This window comes from Chaetodon auriga, chromosome 1 (genome assembly GCF_051107435.1).
Source record: "Chaetodon auriga isolate fChaAug3 chromosome 1, fChaAug3.hap1, whole genome shotgun sequence".
NCBI lineage: Eukaryota > Metazoa > Chordata > Actinopteri > Chaetodontiformes > Chaetodontidae > Chaetodon > Chaetodon auriga.
This window is the reverse complement of record NC_135074.1, coordinates 32547501-32565000: the sequence shown is the minus strand read 5'-3', so window position 1 is coordinate 32565000 and position 17500 is coordinate 32547501. Positions and strand designations below refer to the sequence as shown.

General features: G+C 46.2%; 1 protein-coding gene across 1 annotated transcript in view; it reads left to right on the top strand.

The window, feature by feature from the left end:
* The window catches only part of LOC143323635 (nuclear receptor ROR-alpha A-like), a 68289-nt gene that overhangs the window by 13582 nt on the left and 37207 nt on the right, over positions 1-17500 (top strand). The gene's annotated exons all lie outside the window — the stretch shown is intronic.

Sequence of the window (17500 nt, the reverse complement as noted above, 5' to 3'; positions counted from 1 at the left end):
TGTTCCTGGATGAAGATGTCTTCAGTATGTCCTTACTGAGCTCCGTGACCTTACAGAAGCACCACAGTCAAACCCTCAGAGGGCGTCTGGAGGTTCAGTACCAGCTGACTGCGTAACGAGCTGCTCTGATTGTAAATCAGCTGCTGAATAAACTCAGACGGCGTCCACAGACTGAGTGAAGCTGCAGAGCGGACATATGGCCTGACGTGGTCCTTTATGGCTCTAGAATATTCTCCGACTTCTTAAACTATGTTAAATTAATAGGCTGTTTTTGTAGCTCATAGAAGTGACGTGGATCCACTGAAGCTAGCAGACAAACTGTTAGCTTCCTCAGCATCGTCTCATCTCACGCTGGACCGACACGCTGACAGCCAGCAGCTCTTTGAAATGCAAAACCAAACCGCTCAGCTGAGATCAAAGCAGGTGTTTCCTGTCGGCCGAATCTGATCTGGTGTCAGTCTGCGGCTCAGCCTGCTGCTCCAAACAAGCTGTTGCAGTTTTCGGCTCGCTCGTGACATCTCCTCTGCAGGTCAACGTAAAAGCAGGTGGACCTTTGCATTCCTGTGCTGTTTAAATAAACCAACCCGCGTCCACCGTGGTGCCAGTGTCCCCTGAATCCAGTGAATCCAGTGAATCCAGTATTCAGTCTACACACTTACATTCTGAGCAGCACGTCGACGACGACCCGCCCGAGGACGGCTAAAGGTGGAGCGGTTGGCTGATCTCTGCAGTGTTTCCACTTTTATAATTTATTACAGATTTGTGTTCAGTTATGTTTTAAATAAGTTAAGTTTGTAGATTAGAACATAGCGAGTAATGGCACACCGTGGAGGTCAGGCAGAAAACTGTTTTTAATTATTAACTTTAGAAGACAAAGCTTTGAAGCCTTTTTACAGGTGAGAGGAAACTCTTCAAGGCTTCTCAAATAGCAAGACATGAAGGTATTTTAGATTTTGGGAAGGTTTCAGGAGTCTTTGGTTTTTGAGGTTTGTGAAGACCTTTTGAAACATCAGCAGCTTTCGGCGTTTTCAAGGTTTTTGAAGGTTTGACAGATTTTAAGGGGTTAAGAAGTGTTTTAAGGCCTCTGAAAGGCTTCAAAGTGGGCTGATGCCCTACGTTTGAGGAGGGTGATGGTTGTCATGGAAGCTGTTTGTTTAGCCTCATCAATGAAATATAAGAACAGACTGATCATACTGATGGACAGTCGACAACAGAGTCCTTTAAGCACAGCTCATCCTGGTGGTTTGTTACACAGAGCCATCAGGAAGTCGTCCATAGAAAATACTTGGCAGCTGATTGGTTGAACCATCAGTCTGTCACCATCAATCACGGCCAGCTTCAGATTAATCAACCATGTGATTTGAGAGAAAAGTCAGTGTCAGCGTCATTCTCTGCTTCAGTTTCAATGAACAAAAACTCTTCAGTTCTACAACTGATGCCATAGTAGCATCTACGCTAAGCTCGTTAGCAGCTGCCATTTTTATTTTCCAATGAGCAGTAGCTTCTCTCATCGTCAACACTCTACACCACGTCCAGTAGTCCCTCGTTGGATGCAGACGCAGATCTTGAAGCCTGACAAGATGGATTCTCGGCTCGTGTGATCTCACAGATCCAGCCGCTTCACCTTCCGTGAGGCTGGGTGGAGTTTCACTTTAGGTTAAAGGTTTTAAAGGTGTTGGGTTTGTTTTTAGAAGGTTTACTGAGACAAGACAGACGAGCAGTTTCCTCAAATCCCCCAAAGAGCAGCAGGAAGTCCTCGGTTCAAGCTGAAATGTGAAAATAAAAAGATGTGTGCAGCGGCTGTGGAGCTCTTTGCCTTGTTTTCCCAAAGTGTTCAGAGTCCTGCTGAGAGGGCGAAGCCGTGAACATCACACACACCAACACACAGCGTGGCCTCCTGTCTTCTCTCTGAGCTTCAGGCCAAAACAGCACAAACCCTTTGATCTGTCTCTGCTGTGTCTCAGCCAATCAGGAGCCTGACAGCTGCTGACTTCCACCAATCAGTCATCCTGTTGAGAGAGAGAGATGAGAAGAGTGAGAGCAGAAGAAGAACAAAGGCGATGGGAGTGTTTCTGGGTGGGACCTGAACTGAGATCCAGCTTCAGCAGTTCTGTTTCAACACGACATCGTTCACCAAGCAGCTCCATGAAGGTCGACTTCCACATCCCACAGCTTTGAACTCATGACGTTTAGTCGATTTATTGATTTATTGGTCGTTGTTGTATTTCCAGCTTCTCGAACGTGAGGATTTGATGCTTTTCTTTGTCACGTATGACGATAAACTGAACTGTTGGTCAGATACAACGAGCACTCTGAAGATGACGAAAGTGAAAATATAATGAGCATCTTTCGCTGCTTTCTGCCATTTTAGAGACAAACTGTTCACTCGAGGAAGGAGATAAATTGACAGTGGAAGTAATGTAATGACCTCCTGACTGTTGACTGAACCTGATGGACCTAAAGTTCAAACAGAGGGTCTGGCTTTGGGAGCCCGTTGAGCTGTTGGGCCCCTGGGCTGTGCCAATAATCCATCCATGATTACTGTAGGCCTGATGGTCAGGTGTCCACTTACTTTTGGCCTCATGGTGGATGATCAGAGACCTTGATGAGAGATGAGGATGGAGTGACTGAATGAAACAAAAACAAAAAGGAAAGGGAAAGATTTTAGATTTTTGAATGATCCAATCAGACGTCATTTCTCACCTCAGCTGGACTCCCATTGGTTCACACTTTATAATCATTTGCTTCGTGTCCAACATCCACAGTATCCTGCTTCAACAGGAAATACATCACACGTGTTTTAAAATGTGTTTTCATTGGCCCTTTCAAATCCTAAAGAAGTTTTCGTCCTCCGTCCTGGAGTCGAGTCCTCAGTGGTGACTTTGCTCAGGTGCGGCGCCGCTCACCTTGACCGCTGCTCGCCTTTCGGCATCTCCACGAAGGAGGGCGAAGCGGCGTCGGCGACCATCTTATTCTGTGAAAGTGGGACAATATTTGGGCAGCCGGTGATCGATGAGAGAGCTTCTCCCATCTTTTATACCAGCAGGTCGGTGTGAGCTGGTATTCTTAGACTGACCTGACACACACACACACACACACACACACACACACACACACACACACACACACACACACGCTGCGTTGTCTTTGTATAATCATTTCTCTGAAGGAGGTCGTCGTGTCTTTCGCTGTGAAACGTGTCGGCATGGATCAGCGTCTGATGCTGAATTTGTCTTCTGTAACTTTGAGCAAAGTTAACCAAAGTTGAAGTGAAAGTGATGTTTCACTTTTGCTTTTTCATCTCCGTCTTTCGCCCTCAGGAGCTCAGCAGCTTCTCACAATATTGATTCATATCTGGTTCCCAGATGAGATATTTAGGGAGCGAACCCGACATGCAGACTTACGGGATGATTGATAGCACAAAGTGAAAACAACCTATGGAGCCTCTTTTTAAAGGTCAGCAGGGACGTTTTGTCCTCAGGTGACAGAACTTTACAGACGCCGTCTTCTCTATTTAGAGTGTAATGAACTTCAGATAATGAGTTTCTCCCCCAACACAGCATTTTAAAGGCATCGTGTGGATTTTTGGAAGAAAAACAGACTCAGAGATGATTTTTAAGGCTTCAGACAGTTTGAAGGTGACTTTAGCTGAGCTCAATGTGGTCAATGAGGCCGTCTTCAGACTGCCAGCCCAAAGCCAGGTTTGTCTGTCTCAGTCTGAATGCTCAAGCAAAGAAAGAGAGAACTTCCAAACTGGGAACTGGAGGGGAAAAAATGTTGTTTTTGAGGAAGGAAGAAGGAAGCTTCCTAATTAAAAAAGAAAAAGAAAGAAAGCCAGTGAAGAAAGGAGCTTCGTAGTCATCAAAGGATGAAAGAGGGAAACGTCGGAATTAGGGAGGAAGATTGTCTGATGACAGGAAGAAGAAAACTTCAGTAAGTAAGCATCCCATACAGGGATCAAGGAAGAAGGAGGCGTTCGAGTTAGGACGCTAGGAAGGAGGATTCTTCTTAAGGAGGCATGAAAGAGGGACCATCAAATTAAGACACATGACAGATGGAGAGCTGTTAGGGATGAAGGGAAGCATTCAAGCTACGTGGTGCGAATGACCCTTAAAGCAAAGAAACTCAAATTTTGGGAAAAAAGGAAATGACGAAGAAAAAACTGGTTTTCTAATTAGGAAGCAAGAGAGGAGGAAGCTTCCTTCAGTCCACCAGTGACAGAAGAAGGACCCATGAAAGACATAATCATCAGGCTCAGAGGCTGCACACACACACACACACACACACACACACACACACACACACACACGTACTACCCCTGACCCTTACTTTAACCTTAACACAAGTCTTCACCCTAAATTTAATGATTTAAGTGATGGAGACTTTTTGTCCCCATAAGGCAGGCGTCCCCACAAAGTGACTGTGGAGACAGATGTCCCCACAATGTGAGGAAAACACGTCACACACACACAGTCCACTGTGTACTGTTATCTCTGAGCCACATGTGTGTGTGGGAGGCTGCCGTTTCCAAACCCATTTAAAATCCCAGTATCAGGCGTTATAGCTTATCATGGCCGCCGCAGCCTGACGTGTTCTCTGTTCGCTGTTTATTAATGGAAACTGTCATTAGACAAAGTTGTTTGGTCACATGTCAGAAAAACTTAAAGCGTGTCATCACGCCACACACACGCGTGCACGGCGGCGTGAGCGCAAGCTTTACGTTTGCATTGGTTTATTCTTAAAATGAAGATGTGCAGATGTTCTCTAAATAAAAGCGGCGTCCTTCCTTCTTAATATTCTCGCTGTCACCTCCCCTCCGTCACCTCCCCTCCGTCACCTCTCCCTCCTGCACAAATTAAACTCAGATTGGACGCTCGCCTCCTGCTTGGAGAAGTAAATTAACTTGGGAAATTGAATTTTTTAGGTCTGAAATATTTCTGTCCCATCAGTTCATGATTCATGGACAGTGTGGGGGGGTGGGGGTGGGGGTGGGGGGGTCAGGGGGAGGCTGGAGCCGTGTTAGACCTTCAGTATTAGCTTTAGCTGTACAGCTCCCACGAAATCCGTCTGGCTTTAAATGCATCCGTGTACTTCCTTGGAATCTTCCTCACTCCTCGTTCCATAAACAGGAAGCTTCCTCCGTCCTTGACCTTCACATCGGCTGCATTTCACCAAATTAGGAAACGAGGAATCGTCCTTTCCTGCCTCTCCGTTCTTGTTCTCTAAATGAGATGCGTCTTTGATCCCGAGGGTTTGTCCGTCTTTGTTGTGCCCTAACTAGGATACTTCACTTGTCCTTGCTCCCTAATTTAAAGCTTCCTGCAGGCTTCTTCCTGTTTAGGAAGAAGCCTGCAGGAAGCTGTTTTATTCCTTCAGAATTTGCCTCTTCGTTTGCTCCCCTGTTAGATAAAGAATCTTCCCTACTTCCCTAAATAAATGCTTCAATGCTTCTTCTTCCCTAAAAAGCTGTCTTCGTCCTCTGGGCAGTCTTCGTCCTCTGGGCAGTCTTCGTCCTCTTTAGTCCCTATTAAAAAAGTTTTTTACCTCTGAACTTTAAAGCTTCCTTTCTCCTTACTCAGAAAATAGGAATCTTCCATTTCCTTTTTCCTAACTTGCTTGATACCAAAGATCCTTCTCTCCTTTTTTTATCCCAGGTGACCCTTTGCTAAACCCCGCCCTCCATAGTTACTGTTGCTACACCTGTCAATCTTTCCCTCCTCAGGTGCACATCTGGAGTTTACAGATTCACCATCAACACTCATGTCTGAAACTCCAAGTCTTTGATTCTTCAGAAGAAAACTGAAGCAGGCCGACGACCGTGGACTCGTTAGCATATGCTATAGGAGTAGCTAACAGCCTGCAGGGCTCGTTACAGTCACTGAGCTCTGATTGGACAGCTGCTGTTTGGAGGAGGGTTTAGTGAAGGTCAGTTTGGAAGCTTCCTTCTTCCTTCTGGCTCTTTTTTCTGTTTCTTTGCAGTGAGGACTCTGGAATCCTCGAAGTTTTCCTCTTCATTATAAGCTTTTTCCTTCTTTGCGTCCTAATTAGGAAGTTTCATTCTTCCTTCCTTGATTCCTTCTGTCTTACTCCCTAATTAGATTCCTTTTTTCTTCCTCCTTCCTTGCTCTGTACCCAGAATGCTTCTTCTTCTTTGACTCTTCAAAGTTTTCTTATTTGTGTCCTAATTAGCGTCCTCTTTCCTTTCTCCCTAACTAGGATTTGCCTCCTTCCTTCACTGGGATCTTTCACTCTCCCTTGATTCCTGATGGGAGAGTTTTCTGTTTTCTTCCTCCCTAAATAGGAAACCTTTCCAAAGCTTCCGTATCCCCTCCCCAACTCAAAGGTTTCCTTGTCCCCTTTGTAGGACACCTGACTCTTCCTTTCTTCCTAAACACTGGAGGACACATCTGTCTTCATTGTCTGTCTTTTCCCCGTCTTCCATCACTATAAGGAAGCTTCCTTTTCCCTCACTTTTCCTCTTTCTTCTGCTTTATTCTCTCAAGATGATGCTTCACTCTTCATCACCTCTAAATTCGAAGTCTCTTCTTTCTTTATTTCCATTTCTAGAAAACTTTCTGCTTTCTTGTTCATGATGAGGAAGCTTTTTCAGAGAAGGAGGAGAAGAAGAACAACTTTATTCATTTAATTGATAAAGTAATTTAATTTCTCTTCAGTAAAATACAAAACCCTGTTATTTTTCTTCATAATTAGATTTCTCTTCTCTGTATTTGCTCTATAAAAACACTAAATTACGTCACACACACACACACACACACACACACACACACACACACACACACACACACACACACACATTTGACTCCATAACGACCTGCAGGGTGATATCACTGCTCCTCCAGTAATTAACTGGATGAGTTTGTTCTTCCTAACACCGTCTTCGTCACTGTGTGATGTCTGCCTTTTAAAGAGGAGGGACGGACTGAAGGCAGTGGAGGTTAGATGACTGAGGCTGGACGTGGACGGCAGACGAAGGAGAAACGTTTGACACAGGAGGAATCAGGACAAACGGAGCCGGAGGTGAAGAGAGGCCGACTTACATGCTGCTGGTCTGATGAGGCTGATGTGAAGCAGGTGTGCAGGTGATTAGGCAGCAGACAGCAGAGAGTGGAGGAGACCACGCCCGTCCTCACACAGACAGACAGGTAACAGACAGACAGGTGAGCAGATCGAACAGAAGGACACTCAGACTGTCCTGATTTCTCCGGATTTGTCTCGTTTTTTAAGCACAATGACTGAAAAACATGCAGAAAATAGAAAGATGCTTCATGATGGAATGATGAGAGTGACACACACACACACACACACACACACTCACACACACACACACACTTTCACACACACACACACACACTTTCACACACGCACACTCTCTCTCACACTCAGTGATCATCAGCAGGTTGTGTGAGTGAAGACATGCCATTGTGCGCCTTCGATTCTTCAGCCTGGCTCTCACCTCCTGACAGCGAGGTGGGTGGAGCGTCACCTTTCACCTCCTCGCTCTGCTGCGAGCAGATGGAGGAGGAGACGCTCCATCACCTCCTCGAGCGCACCGAGGTGACGGAGCCAGAGATGTCTTTTCTGATGAGGAACATGTGACATCAGTGTTTCACGGCTGAGCTGGTTTTGTGTGTTTGTGTGAGAAACAATGATGATGATGATGATGATGATGATGAACTTGAGATAAGAGTTCAGACCCGCGAGTGAGGCTGGAGCTGACGACCTGCAGCTCCTTCGACCTGCTCCTGCGTCGTCTCAGACTCATCAGGATGAGGTCTTCCTCACGTGCAGCTCGCCGATGGAGAATCGCTCTGAGTCACATTTAGTTTGATGGAAGTGACGTGTTTGGTGTTTAAAGCGGCTGAACAGAGCGTCTGTAACGACTGACATGGCCTGAAAACGGCGGCCGTGAGATCGTAGTTTCCTCGCTCGCTCGTCTCACAGCGGCTTGCCGATTTCTCGGCCGCCATCTTGCAGCCGTCGTCTTCGCGGCTCGAGCGCGGACGATTCTGATTCCTCTAATGGGATTTAGCTCCGTCTGATTTGTCTGACTGGGGTTTATATATTTTTCATTGTTGGGCTGTTTTTTATTTTTATTTCATTTTGGCTGCTGCTGAACAGAAACAGTCGGCCTTTGATTTTTCTCTGACAGTTGGGCGCTGCAGAGGCAGACGCAGCGCGCTGTGTTCAGGCTCCTGATGGAGCTTCGAGCTGCTGGTCTGTGATACGTGGCTGATGAAACCTTGATGTAACATGAACCCTCAGAGCTGTTTGTAAAGTATACAACAAACACTGTCGGGACAAACAGTACAGATATTCACTGCAGGCAGCCTCAGATCTGTGTTTCAGTACCGGCCGCCATCAGAGCGTTTTAAAGAAATGATAAAAGAAATGATCCAACCTTCAGCTCAGTGTCTGCGTTCACTGCTGCCAGAAGACCACAACGAGCTTCGTGCCCGACAACGTTTACACAAGTCTTTCATCAGGTTAAGAACTGGACCAGAGGCTGATTCTACAGCAGCGTTCAAGCAGAGGCCGATTCAAGGAGCTTTACAGAAGACAAGAAGCACGACATGAAACACACATTTCACTGAAAAGAAAATGTAAAGACAGATTAAACAAACATCACAGCTGCTCAGGTTTGAGAGCAAATGTCCCAGATGGACGTTAATGAAAGAGAGTCGGAGCAGACCTGCAGTTTTCAGGGAGTTTGTTCCAGAACTGTGGAGCGTCGACACTGAACGCTGCAGGCTTAGTTTGGACTCTGGACAGGAAGCAGACCTGAACCGAGACCATGTGAGAGGTCTGGATCCGTCAGAGTGGAACAGCAGACCAGAAATAAACCGGCAGCCAGCGTAAACATCTGAGAACTGGACTGACGTGGTCTGTCCTGGTCTGCAGCTGTCTGAGCCAAAGAAACCAAACTGAAACCCAGACGTGGTCTCCAGTTTGACTCGTCTTTGATTCGTCTCTGAACACTTCTGATCTGACAGGAAGTGAAAGGCCACAGTGTGTTTCTGCTGCTGAGACTAACGCAGAGCTTTAAATCTGACTCTGAGATCCAAATATTTGGTTTTGCTTCCTTTTATTTCATTTTGTCCTAAATATGTAAAACGAATCTCAGCTCTTCGTCGGTTCAGCTCATCGTCGGCTCCCCTGTGCTGGAGTACAGATACGAGTCAGCTGCGGAGTCTTATTGATAATCTGATGTGATCAAATCATCAAAGCACAGAAATCCCTTCAGTGTCTCCTGTAATCTGAGATGCGTTCAGGTCCGTTCTGTTCACCTGAGCGTCGTCTGTTGTCTTGATGCATCAGTGATGTTTGCAGGTCTGTTTTCTCTGCTTTCTTCTTCACTGTCCTTCACACATTGATTTTTCAGTCTCGAGGCCCCGGAGAGTCCGAACCTGGAGGTTTGTGCACGCTGGACCTCAGACCAGTAAACCAGCGACAGCTTGTTTGACTGCAGACAAACCTGTTGGATTCAGCAGGAGGGAAACGTTCAGCTGAGGTTCAGCGTGCAGAATATACTCAACGCTGTGTCCTCTGTAGAATATGAAGGCAATGATCGTGTGTTGATGTGGAGCGCAACAGTGTGACGTCCAGGATAACGAGAGCGAACGAGGCTGAACGTGCTGCTTAAAGTGTTCGTGTTCTGCTGCTCAGTCACACCGTCACACCGGACATTAACGTGCATCTGGATACGTTATCTGCAGAGGGAACGCACACCGAACACATCAGGACTGAACCAGGATCAGCATCAGGCAGACCACATGTGGTGGTCTGTAGTGATCCGATCTCATCCTGCTGTAACCTGTGCAGTACAGAGTCTGTGGTGCCTTCACGTGGAGTCGTACTCACCGCAACTAACTGTTACTGATTTAATCCAGTGTGTTCAGGAATTTACCTGTTTATTTATGTCGCTGAGAAATAGTAAAAAAAGAAAAAAAGAGAAGAGGACAGCGTCCATGTCTGTGGTCAGCTGTCTCCAAAACGGGACGCATAATAATAAACTTCATTTAAATAGTTATTTTCTCAACAATGTTACAGTCATTTACAAAAGAACAAACAAAACCAGATAAAATGAGACAAAGATCAAAAAAACGTGAATAAAAACAGTTTAAACTTTTCCAGAAGCTTCCACAAAGATCTGAAAGAAGTCTGAGCAGCAGAGCGCCATCCTCTGGCCGTGTGTGATCAGTGATCATTGAATCGATACATTGATCCAGATCAATGGATTGTTACACCCCTCGTGTGTGTGTGTGTGTGTGTGTGTGTGTGTGTGTGTGTTAACACCCTGGTGGAAAGTCGCTCTCTCACGTCGTCTCATCAGCCGTCCCTCAGCTCTCCTCGGCCTTCACACCGTCCTTCAGTGAGATGGAGACCTGTCCTCACGTGTTGTTGCGATGTCTCGTTTCTCGTCTCGGGTGTCTTCAGGACACGCTTTGTGTCTCGTTCGTCTCCGTTTGCGCTCGGTCTTCGTGTTTCTCCCGTGTGTTGAATAACCGAGGCTAACGCTTGCTTCGCGCCGTGTTGGTCGAGACCCCCGCTGTCTCCATCATCGACCTCCTGCGGCGGCAGAACAAACAGCGTGTTGCTTCATCAGCCGGCCGTGTCTCCCGCGGGCCGAGCTCCATCCGAGTCCAGGACGAGGAGCGGAGCAGGAGTTAATCAGACTGTTTGGGATCTCCTGCTGCCAGCAGCTGCAGGAGCTCATATGTTCAACATTACAAACCCAGACTGATGTTTGACTGTTGCACAACTTCAGCTCAGAGGAATGTGGATGTGAACTGGCAGATAAACAAGCAAGAAGAGAGAGGAAAGAGCTTCCAAACAGGCCGAGAAACCTAAATATCACATCAGTCACATCTTTCTAACCACCTAGAAGCAAACGCATCGTTTCAGTTTTCACAGTTTCACTGAAGATTTCTCTGTTTAAAGTTCGGATTCTTAAAGAAACAGTTCAACATTTGGAAAATATGCTCGTTTAGAGAGTTCGTTACTGATTTCATGTCTGTGTCTGAGGTACAGTCAGGAGGCGCTTAGCTTAGCTTAGCTTAGCTTAGCATGGAGACTGGAAGCAGCTCAGTGTGGCCTTGTCTGTCGCTCTGATCGTATTTAAGTTGAATCATTTTCATTTCATTTCTCATTCAATGACCAGCGATCGCTGAAAACTTTCCCTTCTTTAATGTCGAGTTCTGTCCTTTATCGTCTTTTACTCTGAAGTGTATTTCTTAGTATAAAAACCTCTGAACGACCTTAACGTTTACGTTTCATTTGTCACATTTGGACAATTTTCTGTCTTTGAGACAGAGGGAACGGATCCTCTCAGGGAATAAAAGCCAGAAAAACACAAAGTAAAGGCCAGATGTCAAAGCCGTCAGCAGGTCACGACATCACTGACGGCAGTCCTTCGCTCCACGTCGCAATCTGATTGGTTCAGGGCTGCTGTCATCATCTGACCAAAACAACTGTTCCTTTTAGTGCACTTAACCTCAATTGATCTCCACCTCATGGCAATTTATAGAAGAGGTTTCCCCTCTGGCAGACACACACACACACACACACACACACACACACACACACCTCTGGTTGATGGCGAGGTGAACTCATTATGATGGAAGCAACACAGAAAATATGAGTCACCTGGAGTTCAGTCAGAAAAAAATGACACCTGAGGTAAAAGAAACCATTGTGTGTATGTGTGTGTGTGTGTGTGTGTGTGTGTGTGTGTTTGATGGACACGCTTGTTGATCACCGAAGGCCTGGACATATCTGTCTCCCATCATGCCTTGCTGCAGGCAGGACTTGCCTCTGCAGAGTGATCAAACGGGTTAAGGAGCAGATGAATCCGTTAAAATGAGAGAAACTCTGAAGTAAGAGTCTCTGATTGGACGCTCGTCAGCTGACACGACGACACATGTTCCCTGTATGACCTGATACCTGAGCCGTGTTTGAAGACAGAGGGTCTGTCTGACCGCTGGCTCGTGTCATAAAGGAGTTAAAACGAACGTCGACTCTGTAATAAAGTGAATATTTCTGTGGTGCTGCAGATGTTACAGCGTGCAGCCAAAGAACTAATGATCAACAGGCCAGGCGGTTTATTCAGAATGGAAGTGGCTGCTCGAGTCAGACGGGGGATGAAAAAATGTCCAAAACATTCCAGTTTAACGATGAAGTTTATGAAGACGTGAGCAAAAGTTTCAAGTCCTAAAATAAAAAAAGGGAAAAGACTTTTTTTTGTTTTCATATTTTCAAGAAGTTCAAGAAAATGTTTCCAGGACACTTTAGTTTATTCAGAATGACCAGAAACAGAAGTCTGCTGCATGAGTGGGTCCACTGTGTGTGTGTGTGTGTGTGTGTGTGTGTGTGTGTGTGTGTGATGGATGCTGTGCGCAGCCTCAGGTAATAATAGCCATGATGGATTCTCACCTGGCCTGGCGAGCTGCAGCTCAGTCGAGGAAGATAAAGATGTGTTAGAGCTGCTCCGCTGCGGGTCCGGGGGGCCGAGCCTGGGGAGATATTAATGACAGCCCCCCTAACACCAACACCCCCACCCTCCCCACACACCACCACACCATTGGTCATCGGCTAACAACGCTGTTTTTAGGGCGAGAGCATCAATCTGGCGCCCAGCATCAGAGTTAAACAGGGAAACAGTGCAGAGGCGGGTCTATGGGAGAGGACGTCGTCAGTCAAACCTTCAGACATGTCGCTTTGGACTCGTCGTCTCAGTCGACGCGCCTGCATCTCTTCATTCTCTCCCAGAGTCATCAGGTAACACGTAGACTCGTTTTTCAGAGGCGGTTTGCTAAGGAGGCCATACTTGTCCAGCAGTGGGATTGAAAAAGGTCCTGGGCCGTCCCACCACCCTCAGTCCACGGGCGCCTGACATTCAGACAGGAGTGAATCCTAAAGTCAACACGAGAAGCCACTGGCTCCAGGCTATCAGAGCTACAAGGATGGAGTTAACTGCTTCCCACGTCAAGCGACAGTCACACCCATCGCCCTCCTTTAGCCCGGCGTTGGTCTCGACCAGCTCCTGAGGAAAATGTCTGCTTCTTTTGCTGCTCAAGGTTTGACTTTGTTCCCCAGCTCGTCGATAACTGTGTCTGTTCGCTCTTTGGATGCACTGCGGGTTTATCAGAGGTCGTTAGCAGACACGAAACTAAAACTGAAAGAGACTCTAAAGCTCGACAGAGTTTTGTTCATTATTACACAAGATATTAAACTGTTACGCCTCATCATTTAACCCATTATTAACATAAAAATATGAATTAGTGCAGCTTCAGGTTTGAAAAGGAAACTCCATCATTTCGTACTGCGGGTAGGTGAAACGAATTCTGTAAAAATTGATCAAACTGTACAGGTTATTTGCCCGTTTCCCCCGGCCTTTATTTGGGACAGGCCTTTGATTTAGCTTGCTTTCCATTTTAATGTCTACACCAGCTGCATCTTTACTTGTGATTCTCTTCTGCTACTCTGAATTCCCAGAGGAGATCGAAGTAACTGTGGTGTAAAAACCCAGACTGAGACACTCTTTGCTCTGTGTGTTAAACATGATTCTGGTGGTGAGACCTTCTGATGGTTCGGTGGTTCAGGACACGATCTGAACCTGCTTTGACTCCAGACATCAGCCTTTGAGCGGAGCAGATCAGAGCTTGTGCCTCTTTGTACTCTCAGTCTGATCAACTATTAGAGAAAAAAGGCACAAGAAGGAGAAGAGACGGTGGTCCTGGTGGGGATGAAGCTGGAGAAACAAACAGTCTGATAACTCATCTGGCTGTGCAGATTGAGTCATTTTTTGGTGCAGCAGTAGAGACGTTGGATGCTTTTCTGCCGGCAGCGCTGCAGCCCGCGGCCTTTACAGGGCAGCAGAGATATTTCAGATGTTCCTCGAGGCTCCGCCGGGACGAGCGAGCCGGCCTCTCTCCGTCTCTGCCGTCCTGTTTTTAGCTCCTGAATGTCTGGAGATGCTGCTGTGATTTATTCAGCCTCTGTGCTGCTGCTCAGGTGAGAGTCGACGGCACCGACAGGATGAATGAACGGCCGTCACACCTGCTCACTCACTCACACATACAGGTTTGTTTTAGACCGCCAGGTGGACGGTGACAGAGTGGGAGAAGTCCAGTGAAGGGAGCTGAAGTGTAAGAAGAGAGGAACTGAAAGGAGCTGAAGGTGTCGGTGGAAGCTGAAGGACTGAAAGGGGGTGAAGTTGCAGATCTACTTGAAATGCTGAAGGAAACTGAAGCGTCTTTTGATGTGCATGCAGTGCAGTGAGCTGAAGATGTGAACGTTGGACAGCTGTGGAAATCAGTTGAAGTGGCTGTTAAAGTGTAATAACTGAAGGAACCTGAAGAGTCAGTTTGAGCTCCAGAAGGAGCTGAACGTGTCCGTTGAGGTTAAAAAGAGTCACGGTGTCAGAGGGAGTGAAAGTCGTGAGGTTGAGCTGCTGAAAGGCGTCGAAGTGTGACAGGAAGCAGCTCGGCGGAGCGTCGCAGAGCCGATCACTGCTGCTGCACTCTGAGCAGACTGAGGACACGAGGACGTCAGGGAGGAGCCGGCTGTGGTTCATCTATTAGGCAGAAGTCACATTCACTCACTGTCCCGCCTCCCAGCCAAATAAAAGCATGTTCTCATCTTTATTTATTCCCACTCGCTCCTCTCCTGGGCTGGATCTCCTCTCACAGCTTCGACTCTTTCGTCTTTCACCACATTCCTCCCAACTCCCATTTCAGCGTTTATTTTGGTCGCCCCGCGGCAAGGATATGGATAAAAGGATTAACTTATCGTCTACCAGTTTAGAGCTCTTAAACTCAGCCTGACGGCCCCCCTGAAAATTGACAAGATGGATGCCAGAGAGGCTCCATTCAATACATGTTAAATTCATTTCCCCTGTTTATTACACAGAGCCATGTTGACGTTAAAGCCTGAAGAGTTCCAAGGCTGAAAATCCAGCAGCAGCACGAGCAGGTGGGATACAACCCAAACTCTCCCTGAGCTCCACCAATCAATAATTTAAAAAAACATAATGGACCAAATGAAAAACAACAGCAACAACAACAACAACAACAACAACAACAACAGTCCAAACGGCTGAAGAAACTCAGCAACAATGACATGAAACCGAGAGAAACATCAGATTCTACAGAGAAAAACACAGGAAACACATTCACACCAGGTTCACGCCTTATATCATTTTTAATGAACTCATTTAATTTCAGTGGTTAAAATGTTGGAAACAGCAAATTAGAAAAATGAAAAATTGTCATTTTCTCAGCTGACAGTTGATGCTCTGTTCATTGTTTGGATTTTACATTTTGAATCTCATTAACTTCAGCCAATCAGAAACGTGAACACACAGTGGACGCACTGTGAAGACTGAGTGTGCAGGTCGTTAACTGAAGTAAACAAACAAACAAACAAACAAACAGAGTGAACAAACAGAGAATTACACACGACAGCAGTGAAGCTGCATCTCCAACACCCACCCTGTTCCCAGCAGATGTCAGTGTTATGTAATGACTGTCTGATGTAACACACACACACACACACACACACGCACGCACGCACGCACGCACGCATGCACACACACACACGCACACACACACGCACACACACACACACACACACACACACACACACGCACACACACACAGTGTTTGTTGAGTAAATGAATGATTTCTAGCACAAACTCAGGAAGCTTCAGGTTGAGCTGCTTTACTGAATCAGGACGTAGTTCTCATAAAACAAATGCTGCTTATGATCAGATCAAAAAGACGACAAATTAAAAATTCACTGATTCTTTGGTTATATAAACTTCGGGTGATTCCGCCTTAAAATAACGTGTGTATATGTGACGCGGAAGCTTTATGGGACCAGTATGTCGGTCAGTACGTCGTCCTCGAGCTCTTCTTCTTTCCGTTCACGCTGCTGCTGTTTGAAATCAGAAATAAATCAACATGTCATCATATTGTGGATTTAATGGGATATTTTTACTTCGTGAAACATTCAGCCAGTATTATGGCCGTGACCGACGTGCTGTGACACACCCCTCCTACGTTTGCAGAGACTTTTGGGTTTTGTTGTTGTTGTTCCAGACCTCTGAGTCAGTCCTTCAAACAGGTCGGGTTCAGTTTTCAGTGACGACCGAAAACCAACCACAAACATGTCGATGAAGCATTTCCAGCTTTTCAGGTTGTTCTCCTTCCACCTCCAGAGGTCAGACCTCTTCCACTGATATATGTCTTCAATTAGTGAGTTCAGCCACAACCACCGAGTCCGGATCAACTCAAACAGATCAGACGTTGATCAGAAGCCATTTTGTTAGCATTGTTAGCTTCTCTGTGCTAACAGTCAGTGCAGAGTGAATGAAGCTCTGCAGTGAAGAGTGTGAGTGTGACGCTCACTGGTTTGTTTTTTCATTTTTTATAATGTTTGACTGGTCAAACTGGAGCTGCACATTCTGATCTTTACAGTTTTATACACAGAGAAAATTATTGTATTATTGATCTGTATATTGATCTGCAGTAGCTTAGGGTGGCTAATGTTAGCTGTCGTGCAGCTGCAGCCTAAATTCTTGAGCTTCTCCTTCACCTGAACCTCAGAATGTGATTGTGTGACAGACATTAGAGCAACTTTGCACCTTTTATGGGCCATGGTTATGCTACATTTTAGCATTTAGTATTATTAATATCTATGTACTGTAAATATTAATATCTGGCTCTTTGGCTGCTCAGTGCTTCACATGTCCACCGGCTCGTCTCTAGCTGTGTCCGTGCTGAGCAGGTAGTGGACAGTCTCAAGGTGTTTTCGGACGCTGCGTTCTGTGTCTGCCAGATTTGTCCATGTTTACTCCAAAGCGTCCAGAGTCTGCAGACGTTAGCAGCAGCTAATGCAGCGAGAGAGCCGATGCTAAACGAGGCTAAGATGCTAAAGGAGGCTCAGGGCCTCACAGCGCTGCAGAAAGCTGACATCACCTGAGCTTTAAGGCTGAGAACGCCAGAAATACCTGTCAGGTCATTGAAGGTGACACAAACAACCAGCATGGGTCACTCTCACCTTGGTCATGTGATGGTTTTTGATGTCAGTGATATGTTGGTATGAAAGATAAGATTTCCTGCAGGCAGGTGACGTGAAGGTTCAGCTGCTGTCACTGCCTCTGTCGTTTGAATTAACATCAATATAACGCGTAACACCTGCTCAGGTGTTTGTCCACCACGTCATCTCACCGAGTTCCTTCTGTCTGTTCGTTATTCCTGATTAAGAACACAAACCTCCTCCCTGTACATGCTGCGTGAGACAGAGGCAGCGACAGTTTGACGTGTTTGCTGCAGATTTGGAGAAAAGTTAAAGAGAAACAAAGAGACTGAATCACTGAGACTCGCTCATGGATCTTCAGTCCTTCAGCATCTCAGAGCAGCAGTCAGCGCAGAGATAACACACACACACACACACACACACACACACACACACACACACA